Source organism: Pistacia vera, unplaced genomic scaffold (genome assembly GCF_008641045.1).
Source record: "Pistacia vera cultivar Batoury unplaced genomic scaffold, PisVer_v2 Contig955, whole genome shotgun sequence".
NCBI classification, from domain to species: domain Eukaryota; kingdom Viridiplantae; phylum Streptophyta; class Magnoliopsida; order Sapindales; family Anacardiaceae; genus Pistacia; species Pistacia vera.
The window spans coordinates 223205-241645 of record NW_022196840.1 but is presented as its reverse complement, the minus strand read 5'-3'; the positions used below and the strand labels follow the sequence as shown (position 1 = coordinate 241645).

At 36.5% G+C, this 18441-nt stretch overlaps 1 non-coding gene across 1 annotated transcript; it reads left to right on the top strand.

The window, feature by feature from the left end:
* Positions 1-244: 244 nt before the first annotated feature.
* LOC116121018 lies at positions 245-350 on the top strand. Its single transcript, XR_004126637.1, has one exon. It is a non-coding gene; the product is annotated as a small nucleolar RNA R71 (small nucleolar RNA).
* Positions 351-18441: the final 18091 nt, after the last annotated feature.

The window sequence follows — 18441 nt, the reverse complement described above, 5'->3', positions numbered from 1 at the left end:
TCCCAACTATTCTGAAGTGCGTGAGCTGGGCTGAGATGCTGTAAAAGCATCAACTCATGTAGACCGAATGTTTTCTTGGAATTGCTCTCTCATTAGGTCTTTGATAGTGTGGCTTGCCAAAAACCTCAAGCAACTCAAGCCTCTTTGGGTCTTATTCTGCAAGGCCCTCCTGAAGCAGCATCTACCATGGTTTGTACATTACTCATCAATCCATTGTAGAATGTTTGGACTTGAAGCAAATGGTAAACCATGTTGTGGACATTTCCTCATTAATCTTTGTATCTCTCCCAAGCCTCATACAATGACTCGGAATCCTCTTGCAGAAATGATGTGATATCATTTCCAATTTTGTTGATTTGATGGAGGAAAGAACTTGGTAAGGAATTTCTGCGCTATCATTCCAAGTTGTTATGTTCCCGGTGGTAATGCCATAAACCACCCTTGGCTTTATCTCCCAATGAGAATGGGAGTAATTGCACTAATAGCGTCATCGACACTCCGTTCGACTTGAAGGTGTCACAAATTTCCAAGAAATTCGCAATATGCTGATTCGGATCTCCTTCAAATCACCTTTAAATCTAACCGACTGCTGGATCATCTGGATGATTGCCGGCTTGATCTCGAAGTTGTTTGCTTGCACCGTAGGTCTAGTAATACTCGACCCCATACTATTCACGTGGAATTGAGAATTCCCTCAGTGTCTTGTTTTCTGGTTCAGCCATTTCAACAACTATTCTTCTGCTTACAACTAAATCCTCTCTTTCTCTCTCTCTTGTTACGTCGTCTAATGGTTCTCAAGCTCAAGATCAACAGGAACAACTGGTTGACGTCTTGCTTTCGCATAAACTGCATGAACAGAAATGAAGGAAAGTGAGATCACAAACCAACTAAAAATTAAAACAAAAATAAAAACTCCAATCTAATAAAGAAAAACTCAATGTTAACTTAAAACAGTCCCTGGCAACCGTGCCAAAAACTGATGCGTGTTTCCTACAACATGCAATATGTAGCAAGTATACTAATCGCACAAGTAAATAATGATGAGTAGAGTATCGTTCCCACGAGGATAGTGTTACTAAGTACTGATTTCCTAGTTTAAGTCCTAATTGAGAAACAAAAATTGGATTGATGGAAAATTAACAACTAAATATAAATGAATGAATATGAAATTAAAGCAAAACAACAAACTTAACTAATTAAACAATGCTAAAAAAAAATGCTAGGGTGTTGTTTCACCTAGATACGCTAACCCAAATCATAGAATCTATTACCCGAGTTCTAATTCCTTGATTGAAATCGAATTCCTAAGTTGTAAAACATACCTTCTCAGGCTACATTTCCCTACTTATCCCTATTAACCTTCCGCACCAACAAAATGAAGATTAATAGTTCAAAGTGTTTAGCTTATGGAATTCTATCTAGATTTCGTAGATCGCTAAACCTATCTCTAGCGTTTGCTTTTCTATGGTATTATCCCAAGAGGCACAATCACAAATCACTTCTCAGTCTCATTGTGAACAACACACATTTGATGGGGATCAAGCATCCAAAAATCATTAAGCAAGAGATAAACACTCAATCCTGAAATTAAAACCAAAGTAAATCAATCATATAAATTTGATCATTGTATCAAGATACATCAAACCCTAGCTAAACAACTCAGTTCATAGTCAAAATGAAATAAAATAACAGAAACAAACTGAATCAAGATTCATCATTGAAAAACAAGCAATAGATGAAGAAATATTCTCTATTGAAGCTCAAATCTTCAATAATCTTCTCCTTCCATGAGTTGCCTCCCAAATGACGAAACAAGACTCTTTTCTCTTCCTCTTCGCTCTAATTTATACCTCTTCCCTTAAGAGGAAGCCTAGCAAGCCAAAACGCGTCGTTTTATTTTTACATCTGATGCGGTTTGCCGCGGCGAAGCTTTTTCCTAGCCGCGGCGAAGACTTTCGGGCCAAATTTGAGCATGATAGATTCTGAATCTGGAAAAGTGTTAAACATATGAATTGGCCCTTTCAAAAATATTTTGGTAGTTCAAGAATCTGCACAATCAGAGGTCTACATCCAAGTTATGGAAGAAATACTGAAGCACGTCCAAAGACATTTTTCTTCAGTTCCCAGCGTAACTTTCACGACTTCAAGCCAAGTTTCACCCTTGCCCAGTCAGAATTAGGAAAAACCCAAAACATGAACGTTGTAGTTTCTTCTAGATTTCCAAAGCTTCTAAATTCAGGTCATTCCGAGTTTTTAAGCTCAAGTTACACAATTTACGCTCAAAACTGTCATTTATGCTAAAAAATCATCGTTTAGGCCTACAAAGACAAATTATAGAATTAGGTAGAAATTATGGCCCAAATTGTATGAAAGGTATCCTAAATCCTATCAAAATCAATGCAAATCATAGTGTAAAATATGATTATCACATGTTCTATCAGAACTATCAAAACAGTAGTGATTGGCTACATCGAGGAGGTATCAAGACTATGGTAGATAACAATGAATTCACACTCTCAGGTACGAGAGAAGTTATCTCACGGCACAAATTCAGTAATGGCAATGACAAAAAGCTGTGGCCACAGTGGGATTGAGTTCTTGCTCAATCCAATTTATTATTCCAGTCATGGTCTAGTAACTATTAGGAAACGACCCGGTTGCGCAGCGGAAAACAAAATAATTACAACCATGGATCGTTCTAGAACCCAAAATCAGGGCATAGAAAATTACAGTTTATTTTTAAGAATCTGCAGAAAAATAAATCCAAAGTTTAGATTCATACCCCCGTTTGGAGGCTCCACCAATGCTGTCTCTGAACGTGTTTGCTACTGATCCAAGTATGGTCGAACCCAGAAGTCCACACGAAGACAACCACCAAGAACCAAGGAGGGATTTGCTAGATCCCTCTGGCCTTAAGAAATCAAGAAGAACAAAGAAAAAGTTTGATTTTCAATCAAACAGTGAAAGTGGCGTGGGAGTGAGTGTATGGGGTGTTGTGTTTCTTTTTCAAAAGGCAAAATCAATTCATTCATAAAAACACAAAAACACTATTCTTTTATAGGAAACCAAGTTGCCCTATTCCCACATGGAATGGGCTTGGGCTCCAACCCAAACACCCATGTTGCCAAACACTCCCAAATTGGAATTATTTATTTCATCATTATTTCAATTAAAAATCAATTAAATATATATATATATATTAACATTTAACAATAATGATAATTTATTTGAATATGTGCGAACACACATTCAACCGTAATTTCACTTATTTAATTTTTAACAAATTAAAAAGGCTACGACCTTAGCAAATTTAATTGCACTGTGAAATTACCAAAATACCCCTTTGCCCAAAAGATGAAAACGCCTCTTTCTTCTTGGCTCTTAAATTATCTTCTATGTGTGTGACCCATAGGCTCCTCATCTAACGGTAGTGTACAGTATCGCGATTAACACCAATTAATGTCTCACTAATACACAGACCAAGATTGGCCCCTAGCAAGGCATCATGGCCACCCGATAGATTCGGATTCAGCAGTAGCTACCTGTCAACATATGGTTACCGTACATTCGATCCTTTCATCATACGTTATCTACGAGACGAAGGCATAGAAATAGTGTCATCTTCGGTTACTCTCGATATATATATTCAGTTCTGGACCAATGACCTGTATTATAATCTGGATAGAGCAAACTCCATCCCCATGTGGCCACAGTTTAGTGTCATTGCCTATACTGAATTGCGCCGTGAGATAACTTCTCCCGTACCCGGGACGAGAATCCTCTGTCAATCCACCATAGTCTTGATACACCTTAATACAACCATCACCACCGTATGACAGCTTGAATAGAACTGGTTAGGCTAGTGTCAAATTGTACCAATCGGTGTACAAGGCGCTCCGGTGATCTCAAGTCTAAGGATCACATGCACCACCATTCATTAGAGGATTTGTTCCATGACACGGGGTTACCATCCATATGGAATCCTCTGGTGGGTCAGTCCAGTGAACTTGCTGGGTATATCCGCCACAACAAGCACCCATGTGTTGCACCAGGTTGTCACCAAACAACCTTGACAAGTGAGATCAGTCACTGCCTTTCGACAGGGTCGTTCAACACTATGATAGCCTTACCGTATTATCTGTGCCCTTAGTTCAGAATAATACTGGGGCTACGGACGTTTCTAGAATGGCCACCATATGTGCTCATAGGGTTCTCACTATCAAGATTTGAAACACTTGATACCCTCGTCACGGTTCTACCATTCTAAGGACATATATCAATACATATTGCAATAATAATGATTTACGCGATATAGAATGAAATGCCTTTTATTATTGATTAATGAACATTATTACTAAGAGTCAATTCCACAATAATTGATTGGCTCTAGGGCATCTACTCTAACAGTAACTGAATACAAAGATATCAAGGATATCTGAGGTTGACACTATTTATGTATCTCAGCCTCAATGAGATAACGTATGATGAAAGGATTTGATTGTATGGTAACCATATCGTTGATAGCTATTTCATTGAATCTGAATCTATCGGGTAGTCATGATGCCTTGCTAGGGGCCAATCTTGGTCTGTATGTAGTGAGATGATTAAATGGTGTTAATCGCGATACTACACTCTACCGATATGATGAGGAGCCTACGGGTCACACACTTAGAAGATAATTTAATAATCAATTTGTGAGAAGGGTATTTTCGTCTTTTAGGACAAAAGGGTATTTTGAGAATCTCACAGTGCAATTAAATTTGCTAAGGTTGTTGCCTGTATTTAATTTTAATATTAAAATTAAATTAGTTAGATTATATTTAAATATATCTATGTATATATTTAAATGAATTATTATTATTAATTAAATGTTAATATATTATTATATATTAACTGATTTTAATTATAATAATAATTAATTAATTAAAATACCATAAAAGGGGTGTTTGGTTGCAAGTGTGAATTAGGGTTGGAGCCCATGTCTATTCCTAAGTGGAATAGGGTTTTAATTGTTGCACTATATAAGTGCAACTTAAAATTAAAACAATGAGAGATATATTCATTCAATAATCAAAAACCTTAGCCGCCCTATCTCTCTCTCTCTCTCACGTTACACTCCTATGTGAAGACAAAAAAATTTCTTGTTCTTCTTTCTTGATTCTGGAAGCCCTTGATTGTTCTAGCAAAATAATCAAGGGTTCTACGGATTATCTTCGTGTGGACTTCCGTGAGTGCGATCCTACATTGAGTCGATTAGTGAAGAATCATGTGAACAGTGTTGGTGAATAGTTTTAGTGAACAATGTCTAGTGAACAGTGTTCGTCTCCGAAGTCAGAGATATTCGAAGGAGCCTCCAAACGTCGGTATGAACTAAATCCTTACATGGATTTGTTTTTATACAGTTTTATTTTACATTTCAGTTTATGCATGAAAACATTATAATCTGTACTCGGATCTTGGTTCGTGTAATTGATCGATTCGTTTTAAATATTACGTTTTTCCGCTACACGAATCTTGTCAGTTACTAACAGGTTTTGGGTTCATTGTCTTGGTAGACCAATACGTCTCCATGTTAAGTCATGAGAAAACCATATCTCTTAGGCTCATGACGTACTCTTCCAGACCTACATAGCTCTTGTGCTACTTGAGGTGGTTCACTTTGATCCATAGATTGTGGAGTAACCTCCTCACGATGTTCAACCACTTCTTATGGCACATCTTCCCCTCCTTTGTCTAATGTATTTTGTTGTTCTAGAACTTCATCGAGTTCTACTTTTCTCCCACTAGTACTTCTTAGAAAAAATTCTTTTTATAAGAAGACACCAGTATGAGCAACAAAAATTTTGTGCTTTTCTAGGTGGTAGAAATAGTATCCTTTGGTTTCCTTAGGATACCCCATAGTATGATTTCAGGCCCAGCTTATTTGAAGTCAATTTCTTGACATAAGCTTCACAACCCCAAATCCTTAGATAAGACAAGTTGGGCTTTCGCCCACTCCATAGTTCATATGGTGTTTTATCTATAGACTTTGATGGCACACGCTTCAATATGTGAGTCAAAGCCTCTAGGGCATAACCCCATAATGATACAAGTAGATAACTAAAACTCGTCATGGACCTAACCATGTCAAGTAAGGTCCTATTCCTCCTCTTAGACACTCCATTGTGTTGGGGTGTATGCAGAGGGGTGAGTTGTGATACTATCCCACATTCCTTTAGGTATTCAAAAAACCATGAGCTCAAGTATTCACCTCCTCGATCCGACCGAAGAACCTTAATACTTTTGCACAACATATTATGTACTTCATTCCTGAAAATTTTAAATTTATCAAAGGCTTCAGATTTATGTCTCATAAGGTAGACATAACCATATCTACTGAAATCATCAGTACATGTGATGAAATATGAATATCCACCTCTGGCTTCAACTGTTAGTGGACCGCATACATCACTATGGATGATGCCTAATAGTTCAGTAGCCCTTTCACTTTGTCCTATGAAAGGTGACTTGGTCATCTTGCCTAAAAGGCATGACTAGTAGACCTCAAATGGTTGGAAGTCAAAAGGGTCCAAAACTCCATCCCTTTGAAGTTTTGCAATGCGCCTTTGATTAACATGACCCAATCTACAACGCCAGAGGTATGTTTGGTTTTGATTGCTATCTTTAGCTTTCTTAGTTTCAACTTTAAGAATATCTTTATTATTTAAATCAAGAACATGTAATCCGTTATATAACCTTGCAATTCCAAATAGAATACCATTCAAACTAAAGGACAACAATCCTTTAGAAATCTTAAAATGATATCCTATATTATCCAGAGCAGATACTAAAATAATATTTATGGAAATCGAAGGTATGGAATAACAATCATGAAGTTCCAATAATAAGCCTGTAGGCAAAGATAAACAATAAGTCCCTACAGCTAATGTAGCCACATGTTCTCCATTTCAAACTCGTAGGTCCACTTCTCCCTTGGTGAGCAATCTACTCTGCCTTAGTCCCTACACATCAGTACAAATGTGAGTACTACATCCTGTGTCAATGACCTAAGATGTTGAAGGAGAGAAGTTAATCTCAATCATGTACATACTTGAAGTCAAAGCGTCTGAATTCTTCTTGTTAGTAAGGAAAGCCTTGTTGTGCTTCCTCCAATGGCCAAGCTTGCCACAATAGAAGCAAACTATCTTCCCACCTTTCCCAATGCCACCCTTTGGCTTGAGAGCATCTTGTCCTTTGGGCTTGGGCTTGGGCTTGGGCTTGGGATTGGCCTTGGCCTTTCCATTTCCCTTACCCTTTCTTTTACTAGCAGTAACGAGTAAAACAGGCTCTGACTTTTTCATGTCCTGCTCCGCAGTCCTAAGCATGTTCAGAAGCTTTGACAAAGATTTCACCATCATGTTCATATTGAAGTTCATTATGAATGGTGAAAAATAATCAAGTAGTGACTGCATAATTAAATCCACTTGTAAGTCTACATCCACACCAAACCCTAAAGTCTCAAGCCTCTCTATGTACCTAATCATCTTGAGTACATGAGGACCAACTTGGGCTACCTCAGTCATACAACTCCTAAACAATGCGCTCGACACCTTATACCTCTCATGACGAGCATTTCCTTGAAAAAGCTCCTTAAAGTGCAGAATTATGGCACTTCTGTCCATATTCTCATGCTGCTTTTGTAGCTCAGGTGTCATCAATGCTAGCATAATACATTAAACACTATCAACATCATCAAGAAACTTTTGGTAAGTGTCCTTTGTTTCCTGAGTGGCATTAAGATTAGGCTTAGCTAGATAAGGCTTGTCAAGGATATACAATTTCTTTTTGGACTTAAGTACAATCCGAAGATTTCGATACCACTCCAAGAAATTAGATCCATCCAGCCTGTTTTCTTTCTCGATTATCGATCGCAGGTTGGTATTTCTCATTTTGGGTGAATCTACAAATGCAAAAAAGTAAAAGTTATTATAATGTTCAATATTATTTAATAAGGTCTTTTATTAAAAACACTCCTACTATTTACCTCAAGCCAATAGCCATCACTATTAACTCGGGAAAGCCCGTTGGCTTTCTAGTGGACTGAGATCCCATCTAGCCCATTTCAAACCTTCGTTTTGGTGAACAAGCCAAAATGGGTTGATTAGATAGGCCAACAAATTCAATTTCACACCAGTTGATAGATCCAACTACCAACCTCAAATGTGAAACAAGCCAACAAACCAATCACACAATCCAATGGCCGAAGCCATCATCCTCAAGTGTGATTCTTAGTATCAATAGAGTGGACACTACATGTCACCACGTACACACGACAAGTGTACTTCTCTACTATGCCTATGATATGCTTATAAACCTTCGCTTTGGCAAACAAGCAAGACGTATCATTTAAGTCGACCCATCACCATTAAGGAAAACTCCAATGAAACTTTAACCTCCCACTGGTAGAAGTGTACCCTTCGCTTTGGCAAACAAGATTCCGATGAACAGTGGTTTGATTAAACCTGTGGTGATGGAAGGCGTACATATGACTTACTATACTTTATCTGAGACTTTTTATTTTACATCTCACCAATTTTATCTTTATTAGTATGTTATAATCATAACATACACTCTTAGGATGCATTCTAAGCATTTAAGGAAACATGTCCATACATGGCGTAACTAAAACCGATTTCCTCGAGCTTAGAGGAATAGGTAGGTCACTCAGGGATCCTAATAATATCTTGAGTCTTCAAGTATGATCACTTTGTTCTTGGTCCATCTTCAAGTACATTACAAATCACATCATACTAAATTATAGTGAAATTAACTCTATACTGATTTTACATTTATAAATTTAGAAACCTCGAGTTACATTCGAGGGGAATAAGATTGGAAGAGAATGTACATCAAAAAGGGAGGAGAAAGACATTGCACCAGTGTAACGCCCACATGGAGGTACGTAATTTAATTTATGCTCTTATACCTTTAGTTGATTTTTGCTAAAGTTATGTTGAGAAAATGTGAAGAAAATGCCTTAAACTTGCATTAAGGATAAAATGGTATTTTCACTCAAAATTAGTTGAAAAAGTGAGGAGTGAAAAGAGATAGATTTTCATGGAGAATGCAATAAAAATGAGGGCATTATGCTAATTGACTAAGGAACGTAGATGGAATTTTGAAGAAAGTGCAAGCGCAAAATGGGAAACTATATATAATTTTATGTTATATCAAGGATTGAAGAGTGAAACCCTAGCCACTCTTCAACCCATTTCCACGCTACTTCTCCTCCAAATCCTCTCAATTCCTTCACTTCTTTTTCAAAAGAAATTCATAGATTTTGGGTATTTTTGTGTGGATTTTCAATCCCAATCAATTTTAGGTAAGATCCTTGCACTAAGAAGTGATTTTTCATTTGTAAAGTATTGAATTTTGATGGTTTGTGCTCATAGGATTTAAGAAGAAGAGAGTTTGATCAAAAAAGATTCTAAAAGAGGTTGGATTGCTTATATCAAAGGTAAGTAAATCCCACCCAAGTTATGATTTGAGAAATCAAGTGTGTATAGATTTTACATATATGTATATGCGTATGATTTTGAGAATTGTTGATGAAATTGATGAATTATAGATGAGTTTGATGAATATCGATGAATAGAATTTAGCCATGAGAAGTGGTTTTGGTTATACGATGATTCATTGAAGTTTGGTTGAAGTTAGAATGAGTTGAGTAGAATTTTTGGGAGTGTATTGTTTTGGACAGGTTTAGTAATTATTTAAGGGAGTTTTACTCCAAATATTGGTGGCTTGAGAAAGAGATAGAATTGTAGTCAAATTAGAGTTTGATTATGCATGCAATATGTTTGATGAAATGTCCAAGAGAAGTGTATGCATGAGTTTTATTCATTTATGAATTGAGATGAGTTTGTAGATGGTAGAGAGAAACTTATTTGTATGCTACATGGCATCCTTGCATTTAAACATTTGCATTTAGAAAGAATTATAAGTATGAAACCATCTACATGCATACATATTCATAAGAGCATGAAAAAGCACTAAAGTATGTTAAAGAGAAAATAGAAAGAAATGAGAATATTAAAGATATTCAAATCTAAAATTTTAGTTAAAGAAGTGTAAAAAGATAAAAAAAAAAGAGAAGGTTGTTGCGATGGGGAGCCCGTGAGTGAATAGTCCCACATGCATGCCGCCTTTAGTGAGCGGCCTCAGAATTCAGAAGGAAGAACTGTACAGTCCGTTAGAAGTGCGTGTGGATGAGGACTGTACCCAGAATTAGAGAATTCACTTACACGGCCAGGGCTCCAAATCCATGCCTCAACCGAGTCCAATCGGCAAGAAAAGAAAGAAATGAAAGAATAGAAAGAAAGAAAGAAAGAAAGAATAGAAAAGAAAGAAAGAATAGAAAGAAAGAAAGAAAGAAAGAAAGAATAGAAAAGAAAGAAAGAATAGAAAGAAAGACTAGAAAGGAAAGAAAGAAATAAAGAAAAAGAAACTGAAAACAGAATAAGAGAAATAGAAAGAAGATGCATAATTTATGCATTTGTGCATTTGCATCATGAATATGCATAATACCATGCTCATTATCATGAGTAGTGAACAATTAGAAAATTGACAGAAAAACACTGAGCAAAACAGAGAAAGAATGAGAAAGAATAGAGAAAAAACAGAGAGAAGAACAGAGAAAGAATAGAAAATACTCGGGAAATGAGTTGTAAGGAAAGAAAATTCAGGATTTAAGCAACGAAGAGAGAAGGGTAGCATAGCAGATTTACTTACTGAGCAATTAGTGCTCACCCTAAATTATGCAGGTAATAGGTGAGTTGCGGTCACTCAGAACATCACGCAGTGGGACGGTTGGGCTACACTGTCAAGTTGTTTTTTTGAGTATATTTTGTAAATATTTGTATATAAAGAAAAATTTAATATGGGCCCATACTTTATTACTCGTTTATATGTGTATTTTCATATATATTTTTAATGAGTTTTATTAATTATTTTACGAGTATACTAGCTAGAAAGAAAGTATTACAACCAGGCCCTATTTAAAATATTAACAACCATACATACCCAAAAATAAATTAAAACATTCACCATAGGTCTAAGGCTCATGTACCGAGCACCATGCAATTTATCAAACAAGAATTATTACATACATTGAAAACAATCAATTTTGAATGGGGTGGGTTGATTTTTAAAATTACCCTCTTGAATTTGTAGAATTATGTATTGGTCCAGTACTTTTAAAATGCTATAGTAGCATTCATGCCGCAGCATAGTTTTATTATATCATGGTAAGGCGCAGGAAAGAATATGCGCTGGGTGAAGTTTTATTATGCCATGGCACAAAAATCCAGCAACTCGTGCTCTGATGATGCATTCACGCCATGGCATAGTTTTATTACGTCATGATGAGATCATGCAATTTCATGATTTGATGCGCTACATCGTCGTTTTCATGCCGCGACCCAAATTACGTGTTGTGTGATTTTACAATGCTTTCACGCTACAGTGAAGTTTTATTTCGCCACGGCCTATTTGCATGTTCCAATCGCTCCACTCACCCCGCGATCATGCTGTGGCGAAGTTTTATTTCGCCGCGACCTATTTACGTATTCTAGGTTTATGAAGCTCGACGCCGCGGTGTAGAAGAATTGTGCCGCAGCACAAATCACAATTCTAGAATATTGTTAATGCATGCAAAATCAATCCAATATGAATTCCTCAACAAATCCAATTTATACATTAATCAATTTAAGCAATTTAATAGATTGAAAAACCTAAACATGCAATTCTAGCAATCAAAAGCAATTTAATTAAAACATATATATAATCACAACCTTAGGCTCTGATACCACTGTAAGTAGATCAATGAACGATGGCAGCAGAAAAACAAAATTTTTTGCTCATCGATTACTCTGAATAAGCCAAGATTAGGGTCTGATATATATATTACATGCTTAAATTGAAACAACGAAAATCCATACAATGACTTGATTATATCTACGATTGGAGGCTCTATCAATGTCTCTAAATACGATCTCGCTACTGATTCGAGAATGGAATCGAACACACGTCGTCCACATGACGGCAGTACAACAATGACCAAGAATTAATTTTGCTAGAATTAATTCTTAGCTTCAACAATGCAATTTGGAAGAATAAGAATACAGAAGAAGAGAAAAAATTCTCTTCAAAAGGCTCTCCACGGCTGGAATAAAATTAGGTTTGGTAAACCTAATTTTGTTTCATTTATATAATGAAGCAAATATCTCTTCCACCCCTCAAGTTTAGCAACAACCCGAACTTTAGGTAAAATTGCATATCAACTCAATTTAATTATCTAGTTTAAATGTTAATATAAATATTAATATTAACTCTAATAATTAAATTTATAATTTTGCTAAATTACTCCAATAATAAAAGTGGACATAGGCTGCAACCTCAGTAAATTTAATTACACAGAAAAATTACCAATATGCCCATTCATCTAAAAGACGAATATACCCTTCCAAAAAGTCACCATCCTTAAATCGTCTTCTAAGTGTGTGAACTATAGGCTCCTTATCATATCGGCAGTGAGTAGTATCGTGATTGACACCAATCAATCGTCTCACTACACACCGACCAAGATTGGCCCCTAGTAAGGCATCATGGCGACCCGATAGATTCAGGTTCAAGGAAATAGCTACCTATCAATGATATGGTTACCAAGCAATCAAATTCTTTCATCATACGTTATCTCATTGAGGCTAAGGTACAAAAATAGTGTCAACCTTAGATATCCTTAATATCTTTGTATTTAGTTACTGGACCAATGACCAGAATAATAAATTGGATTGAGCAAGAATTAAATCCCACTGTGGGCATGTTAGAGTAGGTGCCCTATTGCCAATCAATTATTGTAGGATTGACTCTTTGTAATAATGTTCATTTATCAATAAAAGGCATTTTATTCTATATCGCATAAATCATCATTGTATGTATTGATATATGTCCTTAGAATGGTAGAACCGTGACGAGGGTATCAAGTGTTTCAAATCTTGATCATGAGAACCCTATGAGCACATATGGTGGCCATTCTAGAAACGTCTGTAGCTCCAGTATTTTTTTGATGTTAGGTTACAGACAATACGGTAAGGCTATCATAGTGTTGAACGACTTTGTCGAAAGGCAGTGACTGATCTCACTTGTTAAGGTTGTTTGGTGACAACCTGGTGCAACACATGGGTGCTTACTATAGGCAAGTTCACTGGACTGACCCACTAGAGGATTCCATATGGATGGTAACCCTAGTGTCTATGGAACAAATCCTCTAACGAATGGCGGTACATGTGATCCTTAGACTTGAGATCACCAGAGCGCCTTGTGCACCGATTGGTGTAGTTTGACACTAGCCTAACGCAGTTCTATTCAGAGCTGTCAATATGGTGGTGATTGGCTGCATCAATGAGTGTATCAAGACTATGGTGGATCGACAGATGATTCATCACTCCCGGGTACGAGGGAAGTTATCTCATGACGCAATTCAGTAAATGGCAACGACACTAAAACTGTGGCCACAGTGGGATTGAGTTGTTAATCTACCCAGTTTATAATTCTGGTCATTGGTCCAGTAACTGAATACATACATATCGAGAGTAACTGAGGTTGACACTATTTCTATTTCTCGGTCTCGTTAAGATAATAGATGATGAAAGGATTGGATTGTATGGTAACCATATCGTTGACAGGTAGCTGCTTCGCTGAATCCAAATCTATCGGGTAGCCATGATGTCTTGCTAGGGGCCAATCTTGGTCTGTGTGTAGTAAGGCAATTAATTGGTGTTAATCGCGATACTACACACTATCGGTATGATGAGGAGCCTACGGGTCACACACATAGAAGATAATTTAAGAACCAGTTTATAAGAAGGGTGTTTTCATCTTTTTAGGTAAAAGGGTATTTTGGTAATCTCACAGTGCAATTAAATTTGTTCAGGTTGTATCCTTTATTTAATTTGATATTAAAATTAAATATGTGAGATTATATTTAAATATGCGTTTGCATGTATTTAAATGAATTATCGTTATTGTTAAATGTTAATATATATTTTAATTATATTAATTGAATTTAATTAAAATAATGATAATTAAAATTAAAATATCTAAATGGGGTTGTTTGTACATAGGGGCTGTTTGGGTTGGTACCCAAGCCCATTCCATGATGGAATAGGGCATTTTGTGTGCACTATATAAGTGCAAGCTTTCGTGAATTAAACTAATAATTTCATTCATTCACATTTAATTAAAATCCAACCCCTTTTTGTCTCTTCCACGCCAGTTTTGCTTTTTGGGTTTAATCAAATATCACTTGATTCTTTTTCTTGGTTCTCAAGGCTAAAGAGGATCTAGCAAATCCCCATTTAGTTCCTTGGGGTTATCTTCGTGTGGACTACTGCTGGTTCGATCCTACCCTTGGATCGGTAGCGAAACCCATTCAGAGACAAGTTGGAAGAGCCTCCAAACATGCGTATGAATTCTTAACTCTAAACTGATTTTTTTTTTGCAGATTTTGATTTAAAGTATAAACTGAAAATTTGTGCCCTGATCATGGTTCTAAGGAAACAATCTGTTATATATATAATTTTTGTTTCTTCTGCTATGACTTGATCATTTCCTAATAGTGGTATCAGAGCCTTGTGTACCAAATTTTACAGTTTAATGTCTAATTTACAACATGTATTTGATTGATAACATGTTATTCTGTTAAATCTGCAAAATCTGCTTTTAAATGAGTGATTCGTTTGATGAATTGGTTTAATAATGTGTTGATGGATATTATATTGGTTGGTTGGTGTCCTGGTCGAATGCTTGTGCGTTCGATTTGATTTGGATACGTGTCGTTACGCGAAAAATTGCAAAAACGCGAACTATGAGATTCATTGATTTGCAGAATTTGTCTCGGCGAAATAAAAACTTTGCCGCGGCAACAATCTTTCTGGAACTTTTCAGAGTTTTTTGGAAATGCAGATCTCGTCGCAGTGAAATAAAACTTTGCTGCAGCAACAAAGTTTTTGTCGCAATTTTGTGTCTTTCGCGAAGGGACCAAACTGTAGTTTTTATAACTTATAAAGCCAATAACCATTCTGCACATATAAGAGGGTAATTAATAATTAACCCACCCAATTCAAAAAATTGATTGTTTTTGAAATGTATGCCATGTACTTGTTTGTATATTGCATGGTTCCCAGTACATGAGCCTTATTACCTATGGTGAATGTTTTAAATTATTTTTGGGTATGTATGGTTGTAAATTTTAAAAAATAGACCTGCATGTCCTGCCTTTCTTCCCTTTCTCGATGTACATTCTCTTCTCATCTCATTCCCCTCGAATGTAAATCGAGGTTTCTAAATTTATTGATGTAAAATTAGTTTGAGATTAATTTTATTGTATATTTAGTATGATGTTTTTGTAATGTACTTGAGACGGAGCAAAGGACGAGGCAATCGTACTTGAAGACTCAAGATATTTATTACAGGACCCCTAGGTGATCTACCGATTCCTCTAGGCTCGAGGAAATTGGTTTTAGTTGGGCCATGTACCAGCACGTTTAATATTTTGTTTAAAATGCATGCTAAGGTTAAATGTTCAATAACATGTCGAACAATGTCATTCTAACAAAGATAATAATCTGGTGAGACTCTAAATAAAAACTCCTCAATTAAAGTATATTAAGTCATGTATGCCTTCCATCACCATGGTTTAATCAAACCACTGTTCGTCAGAACCTTGTTCTTTGGGTACACTTCTACCAGTGGGCGGTTAAAATTCATTGGAGTTTTCCTTAATGGTGATGGGTCGACTTAAAATGACGGTTTTGCTTGTTCGCCAAAGCGAAGGTTGATAAACGCGTCATAGGCGTAGTAGAAAAGTACACATATTGTGTGTACGTGGTGGTATGTAGTGTCCACTCTACTGATACTGAGAATCACACTTGAGGACAATGGTGGGGGCCACTGGATTGTGTGATTGGCTTGTTGGCTTCTTCACATTTGAGGTTCATAGTGTTAGTAAACGGTCCCATATACGCAGCGGAAACAAAACAAATATAATATAGAGATCGTTTACATGAGCCAAGATCAAGGGTATAATTTTACAATTCATATTGAAAAAAAATCTGCAGGAAAAATAAATCTGAGTTTAAAGAAAACAAACGCACGTTAGAGGCTCCTCCAAATTTGTCAACGAATGTTTTGCTACCAATCCAAGTGTAGGATCGAACCTCCCACGTAGTCTACATGAAGAAAATCTCAAAAGAACCAAAAAGGGATTTGCTAGATCCTCTTTGGCTTCAAGATTAAGAAGAAAGCAAATCAATTGAATTGATTTTTAGGCCAAAAGGTGTTGCTGCCATGGGAGAGAAAAAGAGAGGGGTTGTGTGTGTGTTTTACTTTAAAAGAGAAATCAATTCATTAAAAAACAATTAACACACAATTTTCCTTTTATATTTAATCAAGTTGTCGTAATCCCATATGGAATAAGCTTGGGCTCCAACCCAAACGCCCCATGTTGCCAAACACTCCCAATTTGATATTTTTATTTTATTTTCCATCATTATCTCAATTAAAATCAATTAATATATATTTAAATATATATTAACATTTAACAATAATGATAATATATTTAAATATGTGAGAACACACATTTAAACGTAATTTCACTTATTTAATTTTTCTAACAAATTAAATAAAAGCTACGACCTCAGCAAATTTAATTGCACTATGAAATTACCAAAATACCCTTTCGCCTTAAAAGACGAAAAACACCCTTCTTTCTTCCGGAGTCTTACTCTTTTATGTGTGTGACCCATAGGCTCCTCATCATACCGGTAGTGTATAGTATCGCGATTAACACCAATTAATCGTCTCACTGTACACAGACTAAGATTGGCCCCTAGCAAGGCATCATGGCCACCCGATAGATTCAGATTCAGCAAAATAGCTACCTATCAACGATATGGTTACCGTGCAATTCGATCCTTTCATCATTCGTTATCTCGACGAGACGAAGGCATAGAAATAGTGTCAACCTTCGGTTACTCTCGATATTATGTATTCAGTTTTTGGACCAATGAGCCGTATTATAAACTGGATAGAGCAACAACTCAATCCAACTGTGGCCACAGTTTTAATGTCATTGCCATATACTGAATTGCGCCGTGAGATAACTTCTCCCGTACCCAGGAGTGATGGATCCTCTGTCAATCCACCATAGTCTTGATACACTCCTTGATGCAGCCAATCACCACCGTATTAACAGTTTTGAAAAGAACTGCGTTAGGCTAGTGTCAAACTGCACCAATCGGTGCACAAGGCGCTCTGGTGATCTCAAGTCTAAGGATCACATACACCACTATTCGTTAGAGGATTTATTCCATAGACACTGGGGTTACCATCCATATGGAATCCTCTAGTGGGTCAGTCTAGTGAACTTGCTGCTGTGTATCCGCCTACAGCAAGCACCCATGTGTTGCACTAGGTTGTCACCAAACAACCTTGACAAGTGAGATCAGTCACTACTTTTCGACAAGGTCGTTCAACACTATGATAGCCTTACTGTATTATCTGTGCCCTTACTTCAGAATAATACTGGGGCTACGGACATTTCTAAAATGGCCACCGTATGTTTTCATAGGGTTCTCACTATCAAGATTTGAAACACTTGATACCCTCGTCATGGTTCTACCATTTTAAGGACATATATCAATATATATTGCAATAATAATGATTTATGCGATATAGAATAAAATGCCTTTTATTGATTAATGAACATTATTACAAAGAGTCAATTCTACAATAATTGATTGGCTCTAGGGCATCTACTCTAACACATAGTAGGAGCTATCAACTGGTGTGGATTAAGTTTGTTAGCCTACCTAATCAACCCATTTTGGCTTGTTCGCCAAAGCGAAGGTTTGAAATGGGCCAGATGGGATCTCAGTGCAGTAAGAAAGCCAACGGGCTTTCCTGAGTTAATAGTGAGGGCTATTGACTTGATAGAAATAATGGGAGCGTCGTTTAATGAAAGACCATATTAAATAATAATGAACTTTATGATGACTTTTTCTTTTTCTGCAATTGTAGATTCATTAAAATGAGCATTATGAACCTACGACCGATAATCGAGAAAGAAAATAGGTTGGATGGATCCAATTTCTCAAACTGGTATCGTAATCTTCGGATTATACTTAAGTCAAAAAAGAAATTATATATCCTTGAAAAGCCATACATGGCTGAGCCTGATCCTGATGCCACTCCGGAAGTAAAGGACACTTATCAAAAGTTCCTTGATGATGCTGATGGCGTTCGATGCTTGATATTAGCATCGATGACACCAGTGCTGCAAAAGCAGCATGAGAATATGGACGTTGCTGCCATTATTCTACACCTCAAGGAGCTTTTCGAAGG